Here is a 7,898-nt window from a genome sequence, read left to right as displayed (position 1 = left end):
GTGCTGTGACCAGGAAGAAACCAGAGAGGGAGGAGAGGCCACGCCCACCACTCCCCGCACGGGGTCTGTGAGGTGGTGGAGTCCGGGTTCATTTCCTGCCGTGCCCTTGATGAGGTGGGCATCAGGGTTTCCTGGGGACCAGCGGGGGCAGCTTGGGCTCGATGCCCACCGTCAGCCATGTCTCCCGGCATCAACAGCCTCTGCATCCCCTGCATACCTTCCTTTGTACTTGCCCTCCTCATTGGATGGCGTGAGCCCCCGCCTCGTGGCTGGTTGTGAACTGGTACTTCTGTCACTGACACAGGCTCAGCGCTTGGCCACTACTGCCAAGGCCAGGGCTAGTCCTTGCAGCCCAGGAGGGAGTCAGCAGGGAGGAGAGCCGAGCCCCAAGCCCTGCTGGGAGCTGTGTGCAAGGCCCTACCCGCTCTTGGTGAGGGATGGGGAGATGGGTGCGGTCTCACTGCTGAGGGCTGGGCTCCTCCCTGAGCTCACCCATCTCTTTCACCCTCTGAACCCTGTCCATCCTCTCAGGGGAGCCACTCGGCAGGAAGCTCACGGCTCTGGGGGCACACGCCCTCCCAGGGCCTCAAGCCTGCAGACTGCCACCAGCAGAGTGATGGCAGGTGGCGTCAGCCCCGCCCCGCCTCCAGGTCTCGCTCCTAGAGGCCTCGCTCCTAGGCCCGCGGGGCTGAGCTCCTGTGACTTCCCTGCACCCGGGCTTTCTTGGGGGCAGCTTTTCTCGCAGATTTCCTTATGGAGGGCCCTGGTGTGGGTAGTGCGAGCTCCGTTTCCCATCACAGCTCTATTCTCTTACAGGTAGGGTGCTGCAGGTCCGGAGTCCACCAACGAGTCCAGGCAGGACCCCGCCTGCCTCTTCCCTGCTGGCGGCTGGCTGTGGCTGCCTCACTCCTCTCTCTTTGCTTGGCACTGCCTTTCTGTGTGTCTGTCCTTTGTTATGAGACTTAGCTCCTGCTCTGAATTCAGGGTGAACTCATTTTCGGTCCCTGAAGTAATTGCGCCTGCCATAACCCTATTTCCAAGGGAAGCAGCAGTCCCAGGCATGGGGTCGAAGCGAGCTAGAGAAGGCAAGTCTCAAGGGACTGGCTCAGAGGTGCTGGAGTGTCAGCCAGGGGACCCGAAACCCCGCAAGAGAGCACACGGTTCTGTGGCTGGGAGTGTCGCACTGGCCTGGACTTGTGGGGAGGAGGACACATTTCTTGCTTTTCTGGTGCTGCCCGAGTCTCCTGGGATAGAAGTTACCTTTTTTGTCCTTTCCAGGGTGGCTCTGGGGCCTGTATCTGACCCTGTGCGTTGGGTGCCTCTGGCAGTGAGGGGAGTGGGGTTCCATGATGCCCTCTGAGGACTGACATGTAGGAATTGTTCCCCGTGTCAGCCCTTGGCGGGGGCACAGGCAACAGAGACTGCACACTGCGGCCACATGGTTGACTGGAATCCAGGGAGGCTCACTTCAGCTGGAGAGCGCCTGGTGCTCCTGCTCCACCGCCGGTGCAGAGAGGAGAGCGAGGGCAGGGCAGGCCCAGGCAGGGCCAACCAGGGCCTGGAAGTCACGGTGGTAACTGCCCAGCCTGACCCCTGCCGGGCTCGATCCCAGAAGTGTCCCTCAAGACCCGAGTGATCCCACACTCTTCTCAGGTCCCACTGGCCGCCAGCGGAGGGACGTTGTATGGGACGAGTGCCACTTTCCAGGCTGCTCTGCAGGGACACAGGGCACTGTCATTCCTTCCCTGACACGGTCAGCGCTGTGTCTGCGGCTCCTGCGAGGCCCTCGAGGTTCTTTGACTTGCGTTCACTGGTCCAAGGCAGGTGAGGGACCCAAAGCTAGAGGAGGAGACCCAAGGAGGGGGGAAGCAGGGCCCCTGGGGAGAGGAGTCCTCTGCAAACACAGCGAAAATTTGAAGAGCTGTTTCCCAAGAGTCTTAAAAACCAAGAAACTGCTTCAACATATAAATTCATGGTGCTCCTGTCCAAAGTGGGAAGTACGAGAAGAAAGCTGCACCTTGCGTGCTGCAGCCAGCCGGGAGGCTCAAGAGGAAAGAGTGGTAGCCGAGCTCGTGCAGTGTCCCCGGAGAAGGACACTATGCGGTGAAAACGGTGGGCGAAGACCAACATTCCCTGCAGAAACAAGGCCAGAAGTCAGTGCAACGACATCTTTGAAGTATGAGGATAGTAAATATTATCAATCTACAATTTTATAGCAATAAAAATAACCTGCAGGAATCCAGGAAGTATAGAAAATTGTTCATCTAGATACTGAGAGATTTTGTACCCATCTGAATCTACAAAAAATGTGACAGAAATTTCTTTAGGTTGAAGGGAGATGGTGTCAGTAAGAAGCCCAGGTGTGTGACAGCGAGAATGACAGAGAATGCCTGCATTATGTGGGATATCCTCCCTCGCGCATGTTGATTCGTTATGAATATGTAATTGTAACGGCACGATGCAAATATACACTAGGAGTTTGAGAAATAACCAATGTTTACAGTAAAAATAGAACAGATTCTGTGTCCAGTCAGAACTACACTGCAAGCCAGGGTGTCTGGACATGCGGCCAACTCATAGAGTCATGCTGTGGCTGGGCGTGGGCTGCCAGGATCCTCTGGGACAGTGTGACGTCAGCCGGGATGCTTCTGGGACAGTGTGATGTCACCTAGGACGCTTCCGGGACAGTGTGACGTTGGCTGGGACGCTTCCGGGACAGTGTGATGTCAGCTGGGACGCTTCCGGGACAGTGTGATGTCACCGGGACGCTTCCAGCAGAGTTGCATTTGATCCCTGGGACACGGGTGAGGAGGCCACAGAGAGAAGTTAGAGCGTCATCCAGACAACTCACACAGAACACCACACGAACAGTGTCCTCACAATAATGTGCAGCAAAGGCCTGGATGGATCAGTGTTTGACAAGAAGGAGTGACACATGCTAGCATAACATTAAAATTATTAAGTATAAGTACTCTAAGTGCTAAGCACGTGAGGTACAGATGATGGGGCTGAACAAAAACTAAAACGAGGGACAATAAAATACGTCTTACACGGGACAGATGTTAAGGGACAGAAGGGAGGGAAGCACAGCAGCAGAAAAAGGGAAAACACACGCGCGCACACACGCACACATGCACGCGTGCACACACGCGCACACACGCACTGGGCAGAAGACAGCTGCAGCAGACAGTTGGCAGCATGTGTGGTTGTCAAGCCAATTTACTAGATACACAGAGAACGGGAAGATTAAAGGGTAACTTCATGGGGGCGAGAGCAGCACTCTAAGCACGTAGTGAGTAACTTAACAGGGACTTGAGAAAAGTGAAGCAGATCATCTTTTCCTGGCGGGTGGCGGTAGATTTTATTTTTTAATTTTAATTTAATTTCATTTTACTTTTTTGGGACAGGGTCTTGCTATATAGTTCAGGAGGCTGGCGGTGAACTCACTATGTAACCTAGTCTGGCCTTAACCTCACAACGATCTTCTGCCTCAGCCTCCTGAGTGCTGGGATTACAGGCGTGTGCACCATTCCTGGCACATTAACAGAAAAAAGGCAGAAATATCTGCAGTTGTAACCATGCTTATCACCTGGCTGCTAATTACTTGATAGCCCAGCTAACACTATTTGTTAATAGGATATTATTACAGACACTGTCAAGCAACTGGAACTGACCGATATTTAGAGAGCTACAGTCAGCCCTCCAGAACATGCGCTCTTTTAAAATGAACAGGAAACTTTCTTCAAGATAGACCACATCAGGGCCAGAGCTATGGCTCAGGGGCGTAAGTACCTGCCCAGCAAGCACAAGGTCCCGAGTTGATCCCTGGTGGAAAAAAAAGATAGGCCATATCTGGGCTAGGAAAATTTCTCAATATATATTAACAAATCAAATTATATAGAATATATTCTCCAAACACAATAGCTTTCAATTAAAAATAAATAGCAATTAAGAATTTAAATAATCCACAAATACTTAAACATTAAATATAACACTTCTAAATAATCCATGGGTCAAAGAAGAAATCTTTTTTTTTTTTTTTTTTTTTTTTAGGGAAGGGTCTACAGGGTGTCAGGGTCTCACTACTAGATCGGACTTGTAGTGTATTTATAGCCTCCCAAGAGCTGGGATTACAGGCGCACACCACCACGCCCAGTCTCAATTGCTGTCTCAGTGCGCCTTGGGGGTGGAGCCGGCACTCCTTGCCAGGGGGTCGAATCCCGGCCCCTGCACCTTCTTGCAGGCACTTTAATCCGGTGAGCTATTTGGCTGGCCCTCAAAGAAGAAATCATACAAGGAATTGAACCGTAATGAAATGCTAATATATCAGTGACAGCCGGCTAAAGTAGCACTTCGAGGGTAATTTGTAGCTTTATATATGTATGTGTATAAAATTATTTACTTCAATAAACTATGCTCTCATTTTAAGGCAAACGTAAGCTAACATGAGCAAAAACCCCCCAAAAGAACTAACATCAGAAATAAATAAGGGGCCGGGGAGATGGCTCAGTAGAATAAGTGCTTTCCTGGCAAGTGTAAGGGCCTGAGTGCAATCCCTGGTTCTGCCAAAAAAGAAAAGAAATAAAGTGGCTAGCCTGATAGCTCAGTAGACTAAAGTGTCTGCTTAGGCAGAGCACAGCGGCTGAGGTTCGATCCCCAGTGTGCCACGCCCGCCCCACACAAGGGGCACCCTGAGAGGGTGACCGAGGCTGGGCGTGGTGGAGCGCGCCTGTAATCCCAGCACTCGGGAGGCTGAAAACAGGAGGATCACTCTGAGTCCGATCTACATAGTGAGACCCTGTCGACCCTGCCCTGAATATAGAAAAAGAAATAAATAAGATAGAAAATAAATAAAAACAACTAAAGACAAAGGAAGTTCTTCGATGGGATGACTATTCTGATAAACTTTTAGAGACATATGGCCTGCCAGCGTTGAACAAAGTGGATGTGAAAACTAACGAAGAGCGCTAATGAAGCCCGACTCCGTTTGCTAAATGAGAAGGGAGGCGATCCTCTAAGCCCTACTTTATGAAGGTCATGCTCTTACGGCTCAGCCTGGAGAGGACACGACAACCTGAGACTGACGTCCTTGATGGACTTTGGTGAAAAGTTCTTTGATAGAACATTAGCAGACAGAACCCTTTGTCATGTCATAATGATCAGACTCCGTGATCAGCTTGCTTCTTTCCTGGGATCCAAGGATAGCTCAGCCATGCAGATCAATAAGTGTGACACAGCACATACATGGAATCAGATGACAGTCACATGATCACCTCAATTGATGCAGAAAGAGCCTTTGACAAAATTCAATGTTCTTTCATGATAAAAACTATGAAGAAAGAGGCCTCTAAAGACAGGGCCTCCATGTAAGAAAGGCTATACACAAAAAACCCACAGAAAATGCTGTACCAAGTGAGGAAAACTGAGAACATCTTCCCTAAAATCGGGACTCAGGAAGGATGTCCACTTTCACCAATCTTTTTTTTTTTTTTTTAATATATCTTGTGCAGGGTCTTACTATGCAGCTCAGACTTGTAGTGATCCTCCTGTTTTCAGCCTCCCTGATGCTGGGATGACAGCTGTGCACCCCCATGCCCAGACTCAGTGGCTAGCTCAGCACCCCTGGGAGCAGGGACGGCATGGCTTGTGGTGCTGGGGATCGAACCCTGGTCCCTGAGTTTGCCTGAGCAGGCACTTAGTCCGCTGAGCTATCTCGCCAGCTGATTTTCACCAATCTTAATCAAACCAGAATTGTAGACTTTAGCCTGAGTTTACAATGAATCAGGCGAGAGAAGGAACTTAAAGGAATACAGAAAGGAAGGGGGAAATCTAATCACCCTTTTTACAGAAGATGTGATCATCTACTTCAAAAACCCTATTGATTCCACACAAAGTCTCTTAGAACTGATAACAAGCTCAGTGAAGTAACAGGACGTGAAACCAGCACACAGACGCAAGCAGCTCTTCTCTCCACCAGGAAGAACCTCGCGGAGGGTAGGTCCCCCCACACGTGCTTGGCTCCTTTGTTGAGACTGAGCCACTGGGCTTCAAACGTGGCTTTGTCTCTAGATCCTCTATTCTGCTCTGGTGAGCTACGTGTCTGTTTCTCTGCTGCTTCCACGCTGTGGTTCTTACCACAGGTCTAAAAGATACGTGAAATCCAGTGCTGTGGCACCTCTTCTTGCACTGGTATTCAGGGTCTTCTGACTTCCACGTGAATTTTAGTATCATTTGATCTGTTGTGGTGGATTGACTGCTGCTGGTCGGCGTGCGCTTGGAGGACTAGACATTCACACTCAAGAGACTGAGAGCAGCTATCTGATCTGTTCTCATCCTGCAGAAAGCTGAATCACAGACCTTACTGTAAGACCTGAACTTTGAACCTAGCAGACGAAAGCATAGGGGAAACACTTCAACACACAGACACAGGCAACAATGTCCTGAATAGGACCTAAAGAGCTCAGGAAATAAAAGAAAGAATTGACAAACGGATTGCATCAAATTGGAAAGCTTTTCACAGCAAAGGAAACGATCAATTGCGTGAAGAGACAGCTCACAGCATCGCCGAAGTTCTTGGCCAGGTATTCATCTGGCGGGACTGATCCCCACGCCATATAAAGAGCTACAGAAGTAATAACAGTCATCAAGTTATCCAAGCAATAATGGGTAGAGATCTGAACACATACTTTCTAAAAGGAGAAGTACAAATGTCCAACAAAGTTTTTTGAGAAAATGTTCAACACGTCTAGCCCTCAGGGAAATGCAGTTCGCAGCTGTATTGCGATTTCAGGGAACGAGGCAAGTTCCTGGCGCGAGGGTGGCCGCACAGCACAGCGGGGCCTGGGGGAGCTGTCGTGGCGACACTCTGCAGGGCGGGTTTTCCAGAAGCCACCAGCTCTTTCGAGGCTGCTCCGACAAGCTCTGCGGGGGGATGGATTTAAGGCAGACCTCGTCTTCAAGGAGAATGAGAAGAAGCTCAGAGAGGAAGGTGAACAGTTTGTGAAGAAAATCAGGGAAATTTGTGCCTTCAGAGGAAGGACAGCCCTGCGGGTAGAGAAGCCACCTGGCTTGTGGGTGTGAAGAACGAACAGCAAAGGACCGGCGCTGCCCACCTCCGACAAGAAGGCCGACTGCCCCGACACCACGGCTTCCTCAGACCTGTTGGCCCTGATGACTGGGAGAATGAGCCTCAGTCAGCCTTCTTTCAAGGTAAACTGAAAATCCCTGGCAACATGGGTCTGGTTATCGAGTCTTTACTTAAGCCAGGCAAAGCCAAGCTGTGAAGAACTGGCTCCCTTTGGCAACTTTTGGAAAATCAAGATGAAATACGACCCATATATTTCATTGTCAGAACTTAGACTGAAATGACACGTTGGCAAACAACACGAGACCGCCTTGTGGTTCCATGGGTGTGACCAGTGGTGCCTCTCCTGGCCTCCGCATGCGGGGCCTGGTGGGGGCCTAGCGCTGTGCGGGATTGCTTAGGAGTGTGCGTGACGGCGTTAACATGGAAATTATGGTTTAGGTGCCAATTCGAGTTTTGAAATAAAAGTAGGAACGGTAACATCTAAAAACTATGTAAACAAAAGCTCTCATTTTGCTTAGAAGTATGTTTAAGTGTTATCCTGTGGCAGAGCCAATTTAAAAAGTTTTCCTTGTGAGATTTGGGGAAGAGGCAGGACCAGTAGCTGGCCAGCAGTTAGTGTCACTCACTCGGCGGCCTTCGCTGATTTCTCACTAACAGCCCTTGACATTCTGTGCTGGACTACAGACCTTCAAAGTCTCACATTTCACGCCATCACAAAGCAATGTGCTCCCCGAATGAACGAGAAGAAATATGACCAAAGCTTGGGGAAACATTTATACACAAACACAGACCTATTTTTAAAGTAAAATTA

The 7,898-nt window shown here is 50.0% G+C and overlaps 1 pseudogene; it reads left to right on the top strand.

Moving 5' to 3' along the window:
• The first annotated feature begins 6,760 nt into the window (after window positions 1-6,760).
• LOC101563734 lies at window positions 6,761-7,283 on the top strand (annotated as a pseudogene).
• The last annotated feature ends 615 nt before the right edge of the window (window positions 7,284-7,898 follow it).

The sequence above is a fragment of the Octodon degus genome, unplaced genomic scaffold (genome assembly GCF_000260255.1).
Source record: "Octodon degus isolate 3935 unplaced genomic scaffold, OctDeg1.0 scaffold00153, whole genome shotgun sequence".
In the NCBI taxonomy this organism is placed as follows: Eukaryota; Metazoa; Chordata; class Mammalia; order Rodentia; family Octodontidae; genus Octodon; species Octodon degus.
This window is presented reverse-complemented; position numbering and strand designations above follow the sequence as displayed.